Genomic DNA, 18,032 nt, shown 5'->3' on the forward strand with positions numbered 1-18,032 from the left:
ATTATAAATCTTCCTCTGATAGCCATCACTGAAAGCTTTAAATAAATGATTCTTACAGAACAGCCCATGTTAGCATTCTAATGTAATGCAATCCTTTACCAAGAAGCACGGCTGAAGAACTTCATTATCATTGCATAGCGCGGATACAGATCCTTATGTAAGCCATGTTCACGGCTGCTCTTGTTACAGAGTGCTACACATACTGTACGTTTTCATTATGTGATCTAACTGATGATTTATAGGATAATGTGGCGCTCGGGCAGAAGAGGCGCAAGGAGGCAAATAAGGGGTTTGCAAAAGATAGAAATTGTAATACAATAATGCTTATTATTATGGTTATTAATAGTTATTATATCTCAAGCTGTAAATGGTTATTTAATGGGTAATATAGGGGGGAAATCAAATTGAATAGAGACATAAAGGTATTCAGATTTGTAAACTACTTCTGTTTAAAAATCTCATGCATTCTAGTACTTATCAGCTGCTTTATGTCCTGCAGTTTCTTTCCATTCTGACTCAGTGCTCTCTACCGCCACCTCTATCAGTGACAGGAACTGTCCAAAGCAGTAACAAATCCCCATAGAAAACATCTCCTTCTCTGGACAGTTCCTGATAGGGACAGAGGTGGCAGCAAAGAGCATTGTGTCAGACTGGAAAACATACACCACTCCCTGCTGGACATACAGCAGCTGAACAGTATTGGAATGTTAAGAGCCTAATGTGAGTACTAGATCTCACCCCAGGGTTTTATCGCTTAGTACTGCTTTATAATGTCCCTCATGCCACTTCAGCTTCTTAGGGTCCTACCCCAGGTTTTATAGCTTAGTACTGCTTTATAATGTCCCTCATGCCACTGCAGCTTCTTAGGGTCCTACCCCAGGTTTTATAGCTTAGTACTGCTTTATAATGTCCCTCATGCCACTGCAGCTTCTTAGGGTCCTACCCCAGGTTTTATAGCTTAGTACTGCTTTATAATGTCCCTCATGCCACTGCAGCTTCTTAGGGTCCTACCCCAGGTTTTATAGCTTAGTGTCAGGAACCAGACAGCAGGACAAGACAACACAGTGAGCCCTAAGCTCAGCCCCGCCCACTGTCCTCTACCTATTTGCCACAATCCGCCCTAAGATGGCGGCGAGCAACTGGGCGTCAGTCCCTGCACTGGCTAGGTGGGACACAAGGACAAGACAGACAGACAAAACACAATAAAGAATGGTCGACAGTCCGGGTCACAACAATCTGGCAGCAAAGGTACAAAATCAGGATCCAAAAGAGTAGTCAAATAACAGGCAATATGGTCAGGGGCAGGCAGCTAGCAGGAAAGGTCAGAAATACAAAGCAGAGTCAGAATAAACAGAGCAAGAATAGCAAACACAGAACCAGGCAGAGACAAGCTCAATATCCGGCAAAGATATCCCAGACTGAGGTAGTTATATAGGAGGCCAGGGTTCTGATCCAGAACATAATTGGACCATCCCCCTGAACTCCAAGCACAGACAGCTGAGAACAAAACAGATCCACTGGCAGGAAGACCTGTCAGTCACAGCAGAACCAAAACACAGATTAACCCTGACATGGCCAGACAGAACTCAGCAGGTAAAGTCGGGTGTGTCTCTCAAGGTGAGCAAATAACCAGTGTTCACACACTACAAAACAAAACACAGAAACAGAATGCAAGAAAATCAGCACCTTCTCGGCCGCACAGCATGAGCAGAGGGACGCATGACGCTCCGCAAAGATACCATCCTGACAGTACCCCCCCTTTTATGAGGGGCCTCAGGACCCTCACCAGACGAACCAGACCTGGGAGGAAACGGACCTCTTACAATACATGTCTCAACATCGCTAGAGATCTCATCGTCCATCTCCCATTCATCAGAATCAGACTCCAAGTGATGGACAACTGGTCTCCTGACAGATCTCCCATAACCGCTCAAATCGGTACCAGACACAGAGCCAATTTCAGCATTACATGAAGACACAGATATGGCACAATCACCAGGATATACAGAGCCAATTTCCACCTTACACAAATCAGCAGACTTGGTATCCTCGGCGGGACACACACTAACTACACCCACCTGGGCGCCCAGATGACCCTCCTGGTAGTCACCTGGACGCTGATGATCTGGCCTCGAGGGACGCTTGGCACAAAAGCTGATGTAGTGTCCACTTTCGCCACAATAAAAACAGAGTCCATTCCTTCTTCTGAGTTCCTTACGGGCCAGAGATCTTTTAATTTTGCCCAGTTCCGGAGGTTCCTCCATGGTGACCAGAGGACGAGACATAGTATGCAGAGGTTTGGAGGGGACAGAAGAAGGAACATTAACAACACAGGAGTGGTCTGGGCGTAGTCTTAGCATGCGATCAATGGTAATCGCCAGGGAAATGGCCTCTTCAAGGGAGCTAGGGGTGGAGTGACTGACCCAAGCATCTCTGAACGTCACATATGTGTTCAGGTCCCCTGCACACTTGTCAGGCTCCTTGAGCGTAACCACTGGGGTGGCAGGAGTGGTAGCTGGTAGCTGCTGGGCTAATAACTGAACTTGCTTGGCCAGCTCAGAAACGAGGGCCACAAGACCCTCAAAGTGGGCAGACAACTCCTGTGCTGAGTCCATACTAGCCTCAGGTAAGGAGTAAAAAATTTTTAGGCCGGATATTCTGTCAGGAACCAGACAGCAGGACAAGACAACACAGTGAGCCCTAAGCTCAGCCCCGCCCACTGTCCTCTACCTATTTGCCACAATCCGCCCTAAGATGGCGGCGAGCAACTGGGCGTCAGTCCCTGCACTGGCTAGGTGGGACACAAGGACAAGACAGACAGACAAAACACAATAAAGAATGGTCGACAGTCCGGGTCACAACAATCTGGCAGCAAAGGTACAAAATCAGGATCCAAAAGAGTAGTCAAATAACAGGCAATATGGTCAGGGGCAGGCAGCTAGCAGGAAAGGTCAGAAATACAAAGCAGAGTCAGAATAAACAGAGCAAGAATAGCAAACACAGAACCAGGCAGAGACAAGCTCAATATCCGGCAAAGATATCCCAGACTGAGGTAGTTATATAGGAGGCCAGGGTTCTGATCCAGAACATAATTGGACCATCCCCCTGAACTCCAAGCACAGACAGCTGAGAACAAAACAGATCCACTGGCAGGAAGACCTGTCAGTCACAGCAGAACCAAAACACAGATTAACCCTGACATGGCCAGACAGAACTCAGCAGGTAAAGTCGGGTGTGTCTCTCAAGGTGAGCAAATAACCAGTGTTCACACACTACAAAACAAAACACAGAAACAGAATGCAAGAAAATCAGCACCTTCTCGGCCGCACAGCATGAGCAGAGGGACGCATGACGGTCCGCAAAGATACCATCCTGACACTTAGTACTGCTTTATAATGTCCCTCATGCCACTGCAGCTATTTAGGGTCCTACTAGGTCTCACCCCAGGTTTTATAGCTAAGTACTGCTTTATAATGTCCCTCATGCCACTGCAGCTCCTTAGGGTCCTATTAGACAAAGCAATTTTTAGCAATTAATGATAAACGATAGCAAACAAGGTTATTGTTAACCTGAAATCGATCACCATATTACACAGAACTATAGTCGTTAGTAACGATCATTTACCCCATCTGATCCCAGCAAAAGAATGAACGATGTGGAATGTTTATTGTTTAAATTCGAATGATATAATGATTATGCACACGATCATCGTCCCATGTAATAGGGCCCTTAGAGTATGCTGTAAAAAAATAGAAGAGCAGGATTCTGTGTGTGCAATGTATGGAGACACCATAGAAGCTAGGCTATACCAGCTATAAGAGATAAAGCCTGCAGAGCAGAAATCTAATAGAATGCAATGTACAAGTTAAATAATAGCCAGAAAGGGTGCAACTCACAGACATAACAGCTGATCCTGAAAACGTAATTGAAATAACAGGCTAAAATGAATATCCTCTTTGCATTGCTTTTATTTATTTATTAGATGTATAAACTCATACATTAAAGGGGTACTCCAGCGGGGGGCACTTTTTCGCTGGGATCGGGGAGGAGGTGGCGTCCACTCACCTCCCCAGTTCCAGCGGCAGTTCCCGCATTGCGGCGCTCCAGTGCCCGGCCGCTTCCGGGTGTCTGACGCGGGCCCGAGACGTGACGTCTCAGGTCTGCTCAGCCACTCAGTGACAGAGGTGGGATCTGAGCGGACTTGAAACAGATCCCACTTCCCTTACTGAGTGGCTGAGCGGACCGGGGAGGTGAGTGGACGTTTTTTCCCTCAGCCACCTCCTCCCCAGTCCCAGCAAAAAAGTGCCCCCCCCCCCCCCCCCCCCGCTGGAGTACCCCTTTAAACTCAATAAAAAAAGAAAATAGAAAAAAAAAACCTCAACAATAATTATTTATTTATGCTAGGGAGAAATTAAAGCTCACTAAATGCCCAAACATCACCAATTCTTCATCCGGTCTTGACACACGGGAAATACTACCTTAACCAATGACTGGCTGAAGCTGTAGTCCACCTCAGCCAGTGATTGGGTGACTTGGGGGGGGGGGGTGGCAGGAGAGCAATGTTTTGTTTCTCTGATCTGGCATAGATAATAATAATAATAATAATAATAATGATGAACAATCCCTTTAAGGTTCTATGATGAGGCTTTACAAAATTATTTCACATATAGAACACATAATACATCTACACATAATATCCACTTTCATTTACAAAATCATTGTGAGTCTCAGTTGTGGTAATGGATTGTAAAACCAGGATAATCCTGCCGGTTCACAATGGTGTGTGGCATTCACCATGCATTATCTCGGTATGAGGCAGTCATAAGCCAGTCTTAATTTTAGATATAACACTATAGATTGAAATGTAATTAGGTGCAAGATTCAATTATGTGCCCTTTGGTGTGACCTGGAGTACACCCAGGCTTCTGTAAGGGAACAAGCAATTTTCGCTTTGCATGCTGTTTAATAACCCAGTTGGTATTGATTTGCTGAAGGCAAAGTCTTTATGAATTAGTCAGCATTCTAGTAAAAAATATGTTCAACATATTAACAAATTAAGTTTCCAGGCTGGTCAAAAGTTCACATCTTAATTACTGATAAATAATCAACTTTCGATTGGATTTTTTATGGATTAATGATCTTACTGATGGAAATATGATCCGGCTTTAGTCATAAAAGTAGGTTGCTAATTTCATTGGTAACATAAAACACAGATTACAAATTGCATGATATAAAAAAAGAACAGGAGCTATGGAGTCAATTTGGATTAGGCTCTTTTATTAAGACTAAACATTTTAGTATTGTGATTGCAGGGGATGATAGGAATATAATGAGACTTGTTAACTTGTTCACAATAATGGCCTCATGTGTCCAATAACAGGCAGGTCCTCCCAGACCTGAGCACCTACAGATGGGCCTGCCAATGCACGGCTTCTCCCTGCCATGCTCGAGGAAGCGGGACCCTCTTTTCTATCAGGCTGAAGCCTTTCACCATATCCTGATCCTATACGCCAAGCTAGATTGCTCCTAGGCCTTAAACCTGAGGCTTAATTCCTGATTGTGGCTGAAACCTGCAAGTGAGCTGCTGAGAGAGGAGACCCAGGGTTGAGAGGATGAAAGGAGACTTTGCGCTCTTAAAGTGTACCTGTCGCTCTAAAAAACTTTTGACATGTCACAGAGACATGTCAAAAGTTTTGATCGGTTCTATAGGTAATGTATAGAGTTTAAGCAAGGACTGCAAGGACATCGGTAACAATGTCCATGCAGCCCTTGTTAAATGATTATCAAGCTGTGTAATAGGCCCAGTAAAACCTCAGCCGCCAGCCACGCACTGCTATTACACGTAGCGATGCAACAATTATAGGTCCAAACCTATATCAACGATCAGCCGGTGATCGTTGTCATCGGTTGATCGTTGTGTTTATTACACGGAGCGATAATCGGCCGAATAGGGCTGATTCGGCTGATTAACGTTCCGTGTAATAGGGCCCTTAACCTCCCGCAACAAAGAACAGTCTGGCCCCTTAACTGAACCCTCTGGGGACCAGACTGTTACTTGAATTTAACCAGGTACTCCCCCCCCCTCCTGCCATGCAGTGGGCACCTGGTTAAATGCTTAAGTCTCCCATTGTTTTCAATGGGGCTCAGTACTCGAGTCAAGCACTCGGGCATTGAAAAATGCTCGACCAGAATAACGAGCACTCAAGCATATAAGTGCTCAGTCACCTCCAAAACGTGAATGTTTCAATGACCCCACTGAAAAGACTGGCTGAGGGTGCGGACTATACTCAAATGTGTCAACTGCTTTGGTAAAAGATTCGTAACTGTTTCGGCAATAAAAGTTAAGCACTGTAATGTACAAAAGAGAGTCCTGGATTATTCAGGCATCTATATGAACTATAATGTTGAGTGAATATGACTTGTACAGTAGCACCAAAAATACTCATATAATCCAAAAAGTATCTGTAGTGTTAGACTATTATAACCCTTTCCTTGCTGCACTATAAGGTAAAGACCTGTCCTTCTAAAATGTAATTTTTTTAACAATTTCCTATGAAGAATACAAGCAGACGCCCACACTCTGATATTTTTAGTCTTAATTATTTTCCACCGGAGTTGATACAAGTTCTTGATTAAGCCTGTCTTTTACCGTATAATTGCACACCAGGAAAAAAACAGATTTATGAACTGTGCTTGAGAAAAGCTTTTGTTAGAAGAACTCTTCTGCATCATGATTGAAGGGACATTCAGAGTAACCGGAAAAATGATCAGATGCTACATTCTTGATTGTAATTTTAATGGCATGGCGGCTTTTGTAATTATAGCAGCCTTGTAGTATCTGAAGGTTTTCAGGATATGCAATTACACGTTTTGTCTGTACAATGTATGTATATATATGTAGAGGTGTGTGCTACATATTATGTAGAGTGCAGGGATATACAATAACAAGATAACAAGATATGTAAAAACTCTGCATACATTATAGTCCCCACAGACAAGTAAAATTTACATCATTTGCACTCAGTTTTTAGATATCATTTATACAGTATGTATCAATATTTTTAACCACAAGGCTTATTGAGTTTATACACCATCTGGGTTGCTATGGATCTTAGTGTTTCTAATATAGGGAGCATAGTCTAAGGCGTAGGTGTCGGACTGTGGCCCCAGCTACTGCTAAATAACAGTTTCCATCATGCCTGGACAGCTAAAGCTTTGGCTTGATGGGAATTGTAGTTTTGCAAGAGCTGGAGAGCTTGAGTTTGACATTCTTGATCTAAAATGAGTTCCTTATCCTTAAAATACAAAAGGTCAATACACTCAGAGTAGTCTCTGTTAAAGTTAATCGAACCTCGGGAAATCCTAGGTTCAATCGAACTCAAACATTCACGAACCTGCCGCATTTGATTGCTGATGCCTTCCCGGTCAGTGGGGAAGGAGGAGAGTACCCGGGTACTGCCTAGGTAATAGGCTGAATCCCGGAATTCCAGGACGTACCTGGGCACTCTCCTCCTTCTCCACGGATCGGGAAGGGTTCAGCAATCAAATGCGTCAGTTTCGTGAATGTTCGAGCGCGATCGAACCTAGGATTTCCCGAGGTTCGATCAACTCTAGTCTCCATTAGCAATAGCTGACTTATATTTAGACAGAAGATACCAATTTATGGTACCGAGACAGCGGTTGAACAAGCAAAGGTGTGTGGGCAGTGATATACCTAAGCAAATACACAGTCCAATCTCTAGCTAGTCAACACAGGGTGAACATGTCTAATAATGGAGGTATCCCATGCCCTATTCTTTCCAACATATGATACCAATGGATTTTTATTAAATGCAGTTTACTTTTAATAGCTCTGAATAGGTGTTTTAGGTAAGGTACTATAAGAAAAGATACCATAGTCACCCAGTGCATAGAAAGTCCAAGTAGTGCTTTGGTTCACTCCATTGGCTTGTGAGGATCTAGACCATGGGTCTCCAAACTGCGGCCCTCCAGCTGTTGCGAAACTACAACTCCCATCATGCCTGGACAGCTAAAGCTTTGGATTTGGCTGTCCAGGCATGATGGGAAATGTAGTTTTGCAACAGCTGGAGGGCCGCAGTTTGGAAACCCATGATCTAGACGGAAGCTGTGTCACCCCATGCTACCTTGGTGTACAAAGAAGAGAGTGTCCAATAGTTGAAATATCCAAATGGTTCCCATTATAGTAGAGGGGTACTAGGACCTAGTTTCTGTTTTCCCCTTAGTCCATTTCATACAAATCCTCTAGGGATGGGAATGCTACACAAGCATTAGAAACAGGACCAACCAGGCATGGCCCTCCTCTACTAAGGGTCCCCGTAGTAGTTGCATCTTCTGTCTCCATACTATACATGACCTTGAGCGTGAAGAACTAATCCAAATGGTATTATGAAAAGAAAACGAGGGGAAAACAAGCACCTCTTGCCCTATGTTGTTATATTTGTAGCACTGTTAACCTAGTAGGGGGCCTCATTTTACTCTTTGCTATGTAACAGCTTTACTTCAAGTTTGGGCACTGTCATATTTGAAGGGCATTTACACCTAATATAATAACATCAGTACTGAATATAAATTGAGTTTTCTTTCCCTGTGATGCTCTTGAAAGTACTCCCAGATATAAATAACAAATGGATGAATAGCGCTTTTTACCTAAAATGACCTTAAATATCTCACAGTTGTTTCCCTTTGTTTTCCAATATCTAGTCATTTTCTAACATCTGAAGCTAATGTTTAGATCTTCCCTATTTGTCCTCCCGCGTGCGGCAATGTATATGTACAGTAATATAGGTATGCTGGATACACACAAAAAAAGAGGCAAAATTAGAGATATGTGATGTTTGAGATCTGATGCGGAATGGTAGTGGGGGCAGGAAAGCTTTGCCTATTAATTATGCTAATTATTAATTGGATTTTTATCAAGTAGAGGCATATGAACACAATGACACTATTTAGGGAAAAAATGTTTTGGAAGAGAAATAGATTTGCTAACGCTTAGATAAAAATAAAAAAAATCAGCATCGCATCCTGGAGATAACAATCATCAAAAATAGGAATGATTAAAGAGATGTGAGTCCTATCTGTATGGCCCGAGCTGTACACGCTCTTTATTAAGTCAGGGGTGCATAGCAGTGATAACGTTTCCTACAGATTGAAGATTGAAGAAGCTGCATATGTAAATCATCAGTTACATGGGTGCTAACATGGGGAATTGTCAGACCCCTGCTGTACATAGTCTAGATAACCTGCTGTATTATGCCACAAGATGATCCTGGAGATGATCTTGTCTACATATTCATGTTTGCCTTCTTTGTGTCATAGTGAATGGATGCATCAATCCTTCAGTTCATGTTTGAGATGATAGTTTTACAATGTAAACCTTGGTTATTACACCTTACCTTACTAAGGCATACTGACATTATTATAGTATATGGTCTGCACAGTGCCAGAATGGTAAACTACTAAGGCTAGGTCCAACGTTTTTGCAATCTGTTTTTTTTAATTCGTTTAAAAAAAAATTGTGTGCATCTTTTTTGATCCGTTTTTGAATTGACTTTCTATATAATAAAAAAAAATTGATCAAAAAAACATCAGTTTTTTTTAACGTACACCAAAGTAAGGTCATCTACGTTTTTGTGTACGCTTAAAAAAAGGGATGTGTTTTTTTTTTAGAATGGAAGTCAATGGAAAAACGGATCAATACGGATGCACACAACTGCATCAGTTTATTCCATCCTTTTTTCATCCATTTTTAAAAAAATGGATGGCAAAGACATAGTGTGGACCCAGCCTAAGTATACAGTATATTCGTATCAGAAAATTGGTATACAGCATAGCCACATCTGCTATGAAGAGAGATGAGTATCTCACCTCAGATGGCAGATTGCAAAGTCCCTGGGTGGCAACATGTTCTTTGAAGTTGCCTTAAATCTTACTTTCTAGCTCCACTGACCCCATGACCTGGAAATGATTTCTGGACATACTGTAGATGTGAGGTAATGTTTGTTCTTGAGGAGAGCACCCCAGTGTTTGAAGACGTAGATGCCATTCATGCCCCACAGAAAATTCTGGGAGGAAGAATGCGCAGAGCAGCTCTCTGGTGCCCTTACACTTCAAATTTGTGCTTCTTTAAGAAATTATTGAGAGGAAGCAGTAAGGGGGGGGGGGGCATTGCCTTTTCAATCACCAATGGCTGTGTCAGGAACTGCAAGACTGCTCAAGCCCTGGCAGAGTTACTTCTGGGGAAGTTTCCTGGCTTGGCTTATTGCTCTGACGCTTCTGGACACAAATATGGAATGCAAGGCAGTCAGGACTGGGAATGCAGTAATTATTTAGTTATTATTTAGTAATATATAGGTATATTGTACATTTTCTACATGCAAATCTTCTTATTAGTGATTTTCATTGGGAATATTGCCAGTGTCATTTCAGTTTCTGCATCAGGCTGCAGAAAAACTAGAATTGGCCTCGATGTCGTGATATATCCTGTTCATCCTATTGCAACCAGTTAATTAAAAAAAAAACATGAGGTAAATACCATATTTCTTAATTTTAGGGAAAAATTTCTTCCTGAATCTGCCAATTAAAATAAATCCCCCCCATGGTTCCATTTACTTTAATGGACTGAATATCATAAACTTTTATTTTGGGCTCAGAAGCCCACTCTACCGTAAAACCTGTTTGATCCATGTTCACATGTACTGTATTAATGCATATATAATAAACTGTTCAGAAAAAACGTAGTATATTATCAGAACAGATTCGAGAATGTTATATTGTCATCTCAAACTGACTGTTACTATGGATGTAATGATCGCCATCACAAAGGGTCATTATTGCAGCTATTGGACAAAAAATAATAACTGATCATAGGATTTTGGCTTCATGGTTGATGACTCCGAGGCACATTATACCTATAGAATAAATTGCTCGTAATGACATTTGATATAATGACATTTGTTTGCCTTTTCCAAAATGTCAAGAAATCTGCATTGTGTTGGGAAGGTCAGGAAATAACAATGGTTCGGAATAGTAAGCGTATGATTATTATCTTTCTCTAGCGGTATGGCATATTGTCCAATAAGACATTGTCAATCAGGTCTTTGAACAACGCGAGGATGGGAATATCCTAACTAGCACACTGGGGGACCATTATGGTCTCTGAGGGTTAATGCCACCACTATGATGTCCACCTAACAAAGTCCTAGAGTTGCTAATGAGAACATTGCCTTCCCTCTCACACTGTGCTCCCCTTACATTACAGCAAATGTAAATGCTCAACCAAGAGAAGATGAAAAGGTTTAAAAATAGATTTTTCCGTGAAATAAAAGTGGATACAACCTTCCTTATTTTTCTTCCTTTCTTAGCAACATTGGTGAAGTGCCATAATTATTTGCTCTTCTGGAGCTAAGAAATTTGAGCCTTTGGAAACACTGCTGTCAGTGTTTGATATTTTAGTTGAAAGGATTACAGATTCTTTGCCGTTTCCATACCCAATTTTCTTTCAGTAAGGTGACTATCTCCGCCATCGCTGGCACTAATGAAATTATACACGAATTTCAATATATTCATTTGTTCAGATTTTTTATGACCTCTACGAAAAACTGAACACAGATCCTATAATGCCTGTTGGAGATTAGATACTTTGATGCTTACCTGTGGTTTGAAATGTATGTTCAGATAAATTTTCCCCGGTGTTGACATCTGAACACTGGGGTTAGAATAGTCTACAGTGATCGGTTTCCTCGTAAAAGGGGCTAGAGAGGTTTTTTTATAAAGTGATGTATTTTGTTGGGATATGTCATCACTTTATGATCGTTATGGTCTGACCTCATTGCGAGAATGAAGTAATCTCCTTTATGAGTTTTTCCTTGCTCTGTGATGTTCCCACCCACCCAGCTGTGCTTGGACATTTACTTATAGCATACCCAGCATTCAATAGATTTTTTAAAACCTGCTGTTAAGAATGAACCTGTTGGGACCTTGGCGCTGTCCCCAGGGCTCAAAGCACGACCGAGACTGCACTTTGACCATAATTGTGCATGTTTTGTGTTTTATTTTGCATTGGTCTGAACTCAGTCTGAACACCAGCCTACTTTTGCTGCTCAGTTTATTGTTCATCAGCCACACCTGTGTCCTCGCTCTGCTGTGTTTTTGCTGGCAGCTTCTAGTTTAACATTGTTTTGCTTTGGTGTTTCTGTGACTGGCAGGTTTCCCTGCCAGTCAATGTGTTTGTTATCAGGTGTCTGTGTTGGAGATCAGGGGACTGGGCAGTCTGCCCTGGACCAGACCCCTGGCCTCCTATATAGTATCGCCAGTGTCTTTACTCTAAGCTGGATATTGAGGCTAGATTTCTAGTTTTACCCAGCTCCTTTCCTTGTTTGTATCCTCTGCTGTCTGACCTCTATTCTCGCACCCTGTCTATCCTTGCTTTCCGCCTGCCCTGACCTTTTTAGCTTGTGATCTGACTGTGCTTTTGGATTATATTTTTGTGCTTTTGCTGCCCACCTATTGTGACCTCGGCTTGTGTGTCTGTGTGCCACCGTACTTAGGTAAGTGACTGATGCCCAATTACTCACTGTCACCTAGGGCACACCGTGGGAAGTAGGCAGGGGTCAGTGCAGGGTTTACTGTCTGTTGTCTTCCTCGTCCATTCCCTGGCCGAGTGTTGCCACCACATTTGTTTGTGACACCTGCCTGGTTTTGTTGGATTAAAGGGGTTTTCTAACTATAAGGCAGTGTTCCACTATCTGCAATCAAACTACTTGCAATCAGACTCCTAATTCTTTACCAATATCTCCCCTGAACACCCACAAGGTATTGAAGTATTTTTTTGTGTTGGATTGTAGTGATGAGCGAGTACTAAAATGCTCGGGTGCTCGTTACTCGAGCCGAATATTTCCCGATACTCGAGTGCTCGTTTCGAGTAACGAACCTCATTTGAGGGGAACCAAGTTCGGTAGAGGGAAGGTTGTGTGAAAACCTGTCAACCTCAGAAATTGATGTAAACACAACGGAAATGCACAGGAAACAGCAGTGGCAGCATGTATGCATGCCTCTGAGGCCGCCTAATGGCACCATTATGCCTAATTCTGTGCAACAGCCTGGTTAAAACAGAGGTAGGCATAGGGACCACCCAAAAACTCAGCCTGACACAGCATGGCGTTGAGAACACAGGGAACCATTAAAACAGAGGTAGCTTATCATGAACCACCTAAACATTCAGCCTGACACAGCATAGCGGTGAGGACAGAGTGAACAAGGTAGAAGCAGTAGCCAGTCAGCCTTCCAGTATGGATGCCAGTAAAGGCCTAGCAGTAGTCAACATGGATGCCAGTAAAGGCCCAGCAGTAGTCAACATGGATGCCAGTTAAGGGCCAGCAAAAAGGAGGCAAAGACAGGCACACCTAGTGAGGCTCCCCAAAACTAGGCCAGACACTGCAGGGCCTTGAACACACAGAGCGCCATTACAAGTGAGTGAGGAAGCTAGTGAGCCTCCCAAAAATTAGGCCAGACACTGCATGGCATTCAGCACACAGAGAGCCATTACACGTGAGTGAGGAATCAAGTGAGCCCACCCAAAAATTGGAGTGAGTCCAGGGGCTGGGATATGTAGTGGACATGAACCCGGGTGCTGACAGCTAACTGGCTAGGCCTGCTTTCACTCACCACTCACCATCAGGAGTACACTTGATGCCTCTCGACATAAAATAAAACAGCAGGCTGGTTGGCGGGGGCGCGATCGGCGGGCCCCCGGCAACCAGTCCCGCTCCTCCGCAGACGTAGTGTGACATCAGAGCATGGCAGTGAGGACACAGAGAACCATTAGAAGTGATACAGAAGCAATACAGTGTAGTGCCCACTAGTTAAGGGGGGGCTTGACGGTGCTATCTGGTATGGCCAACAACTGTACACATTTTGTCACCCCAATACAATGAGCAGTGAAGTTCTATGCAGGATGCACTACAAATACCAGCTATACAGTGCAGTACACACTAGTTTAGGGGGGGGCTTGACGGTGCTATCTGGTATGGGCAACAACTGTACACATTTTGTCACCCCAATATAATGCAGGATGCACTACAAATCCCAGCTATACAGTGCAGTACACACTAGTTTAGGGGGGGCTTGACGGTGCTATCTGGTATGAGCAACAACTGTACACACTTTGTCAACCAAATACAATGAGCAGTGAAGTAAGTTCTACACAGGATGCACTACAAAGTACTAGCAAAAGTGCACAGAAAAGAACGAGCAGGCAGTGTTCGAGTGGACGATGTAGGGGACTAATATCGATGGCACATGGAGAGAGAAAGGGTTACTGATGCACTGGGTTTACACTTTATGAGATGAGAAATTTTGTATGTATTTAGGGTGACAGTTCAGCTATTCACCACGTAAGATTCCAGTCCTATGATTATGTAAATCATTTATATTATTAATATCAGTACAGCTGAACTTTTATGTGCTCAATGTTTTATTTACTGGACAAAAGGGAAATTGTTTGCACCGTTAGTTTACAGCAGGGGTGGTGAACCTCCAGCCCCTAAGACATCCCGATGCCGCCCACGGCTCTCGCCTTTCTCCTGTGGGCCGTGCGCGATGACGTCATGTCATCACGCACTGCCTGCAGGAGAGGATCGGCACAGACTAGAGAAAAGGACCTGGGCAGCGTGGGAGTGGAGTAAAGGGGAGTGGGATGTTTTTTTTTTACTTGGTACAGACACTGGGGGTTAACATCAGCTACCAGGGGCATCACTGGGGGTTAACATCAGCTACCAGGGACATCACTGGGGGTTATCATCAGCTACCAGGGGCATCACTGGGGGTTAACATCAGCTACCGGGGGCATCACTGGGGGTTAACATCAGCTACCGGGGGCATCACTGGGGGTTAACATCAGCTACCTGGGGCATCACTGGGGGTTAACATCAGCTACCAGGGGCATCACTGGGGGTTAACATCGGCTACCAGGGGCATCACTGGGGGTTAACATCAGCTACCGGGGGAATCACTGGGGATTAACATTACGTACCAGGGGCATCACTGAGGGTTAACATCAGCTACCAGGGGCATCAATAAGGGTTAACTACAGCTACCAGGGGCATCAATAAGGGTTAACTACAGCTACCAGGGGCATCACTGGGGGTTAACTCTGGCTACTGGCATCACTAAGAATTCACATCAGGTACTACTGTAGATACAGAGGGTTAACTAAAATAGCAGGGGCATTAGGGGATCAATACTTTTTCTTGCCCCGGGTGCTGCCAACCCACACTACTAACTGCCGCGCACAGTATGTAGCCCTCAAATGATTTTAATATCCGACTGGTCCTCGACAGGGAAAAGGTTCCACACCCTGGGTTTACAGCAATAAAAGTTTTTTTTTAATTTAAGTTGGCCCAGAAGTCCGCACTGATAACAGGGAATCCGTCAGCTCACTTAAGCATGGTAAATTACAGACAATGCAGAACAGATACTGGAAAATATATATAAAACATACTTCCCTTGCTTTACATGGGCTTCTGATAGCTTTTAAAATCAACTTGTATTCACAACCGCAAGTGTTCTGAAGCCATTCATGTGCTGCATCGCTCACCTCCTCTCTCCCCCACCTTTCCCCTGTAAGCTTGATTTCAGTGCCAAGCTCAGTCTCCAAAACCTGTGTCTGCTCCATGCATTCTGAAAGTGAAGATGTGCAGGTTTGGAGACTCAGCTGGGAGACGGAAGCCGAGCCCAGGATGTCAAACAAGCTGGATAGGAGCGGGTAGGGAAGTGAAGAGGAAAATGATACTGCTGCACCTGAGGAGCATGGCCAGGCCTACTGGACACTTGCAGTTGTGTATAAAAGCTGATATTACACTCAAATGTTTTTTTGTTCATTTTTTCCCTGAATGTAAATTTAAGCTAATTATTTTACAATCACTTTTACTTTGCACAGTGTGCTTGCATCTTGGCTATCTATCCTCCTGAATGTTAGAAAATCTGTATGTGAATATGTCAATGTGAGTAGGAGATAGGGATGCAAAAGGGAAGAGGGTTGTACACAAAGTGTGGAGGGTTGAAAAAGTAGACAAGGAGGGTAGCTCACGCAGACTGTAGAGGGGAGGAGGGAAGATACATGGCAATTTGCAGCAGAGAACCACAGAATTAGTTGTACCTGAGCTAGTTGATAGAGTTTAGTTGCTATGATGTCACCTATACATTATACACAAAGATCCTGATTCCTTATATCTCTATAGCACTCCCTCAGAAACAGCAGCTGCGTAGAGGACATTATAGAGCAGTACTGAACAGTCTAGGTTGTGTATCAAACACTGGAGTAAGAGCTAATACTCCCACTCCCACTCTCTGTCTAGCTGTGTGCTTCTCTCTCTTTCTAAAGTTACTTCTCTTCCCCATCCCCCCTACACTTATATAGACAGCTGTAACCTGATCACTCAGTAAGTTAATCCATGTGAAGGAGGACTTGGGTAGGTTTTTTTTAGAGTAAACAATAAGTTTAGGCAGGGGTGGAGCAATAAGGGAACCTGACATGAAGAAAGAGGCATTTTTCATACATTACATAGTAAGGCAGTATACTGACTGAAGAAAAGTTTGTTGCAACAAGTGACCCTTTAAGTAATGCCTATGTAAAGGATGTGTTATTTAAAGTGCTTATCTGTATTGTGCAACAAGTACCATATGCATCATCTCTACCTGTTTATGAGTCCTTGTTTTAATGTTCCACCTGACTGTGTAGCAGATGTGCGTCTACCACGGTGTATCTGTTCCTCGGGTATCTCGCCATCCATCATCTACCATACAGTAAATAAGCACGAGGCCCCTATCGTTGCTACTGCACACAGTTAGCTACATTGGCTGGTCACCTTTCTTGTCCCTGGTGGGGATGTGAGAGTTAAGCTTGGATCTCCTGTTGGTTTGAAGTTTGGCAGGCAATTTTACCTTCATATTTCATCTTTAGAACTCATTAGCTGTTATCCCTGGTGTTGTTATTCGCAAAGCTTTTATCCTGTGCCTCTGATAAGTCGTTAATTAACACAAAAAAAGTCTGGGAAAATGTTGGGAGATAGCCAGCTCAAGAATTATTATGTACTTGATCAATTTGGAAGTTGTACTCACGGCACAAAAGGGAAATTCTTTGCATCAGATAACTGGAGTGATTCATTTTATGCATATGTACACACTTGTACACCAATTAAAGATGTTGCTTTTTGCTAATTTTAGGCTCTTAACCCTGAAGAACGACGTGCAATTTTCTCCCCATTTTCACAATAACAGAGGCCACTGCTGCTTTTCTTCTGCGCCTGTATCTTTTGTATTAGAAATATGGATGTTTTGAAGACATTAACATTACAAAATACATAAAGTGTTTGTTCTGATTTGTTTGTAGCTATTTATTGCTGGCAGGCTATAGATGCAGTCATTTATTATATCAGAATAAATCACATTGTCTGGTACTGAAAAGGGGTTACGAAAATTCACAGGGGTTAAATGTTTAAAAGCATGTGATTTGGCTTGCCTGCCGTTCTATAGACTCACTGTTTTATCTAAATTATCAAAGAGATGGGAAATATTTTGATGTTTCTTGTAAATAACTGTTATTGAAAATCATTGAATATCAGCCTTATTTAATCTCAATGGAAATTGGCAAGGATTTGTATACTTAAAAGGGGTACTCTGGCGCTGACAAAAAAACAAACAATCACATGGTTTTTACATTACCATCCCTCCGGAGTCTGTCTCCATTTGAATTTCCTGCTGTTTAAAGGTCCCTGAAGCTCCAGTTGGTGGCTTCATTTTTTCTTTACTTCCTGGTTTGGGGTTTCCCATGATGCACTTTGTCTCCTGTCATGTCTAACTGACTGTGTAAAACTGTTTGATGGCTTACAGCTTGTTCAGCCAATCAGAGCTCAGCAACCTGAGTCATCTGACAAAGGGAGGCTGGCCTAACAGGGCTTAGACCCGCCTCCCTCTTGATGATGTCATTGTCACAAAATGGCTGCCACAGAGCAGCC

At 43.1% G+C, this 18,032-nt stretch overlaps 1 protein-coding gene across 1 annotated transcript in view; it reads left to right on the forward strand.

Annotated features, from left to right (window-relative positions):
• Nucleotides 1-18,032, forward strand: part of HS6ST2 (heparan sulfate 6-O-sulfotransferase 2) — a 272,473-nt gene that overhangs the window by 172,598 nt on the left and 81,843 nt on the right. The gene's annotated exons all lie outside the window — the stretch shown is intronic.

Source organism: Dendropsophus ebraccatus, chromosome 10, assembly GCF_027789765.1.
Source record: "Dendropsophus ebraccatus isolate aDenEbr1 chromosome 10, aDenEbr1.pat, whole genome shotgun sequence".
Classification (NCBI taxonomy): Eukaryota; Metazoa; Chordata; class Amphibia; order Anura; family Hylidae; genus Dendropsophus; species Dendropsophus ebraccatus.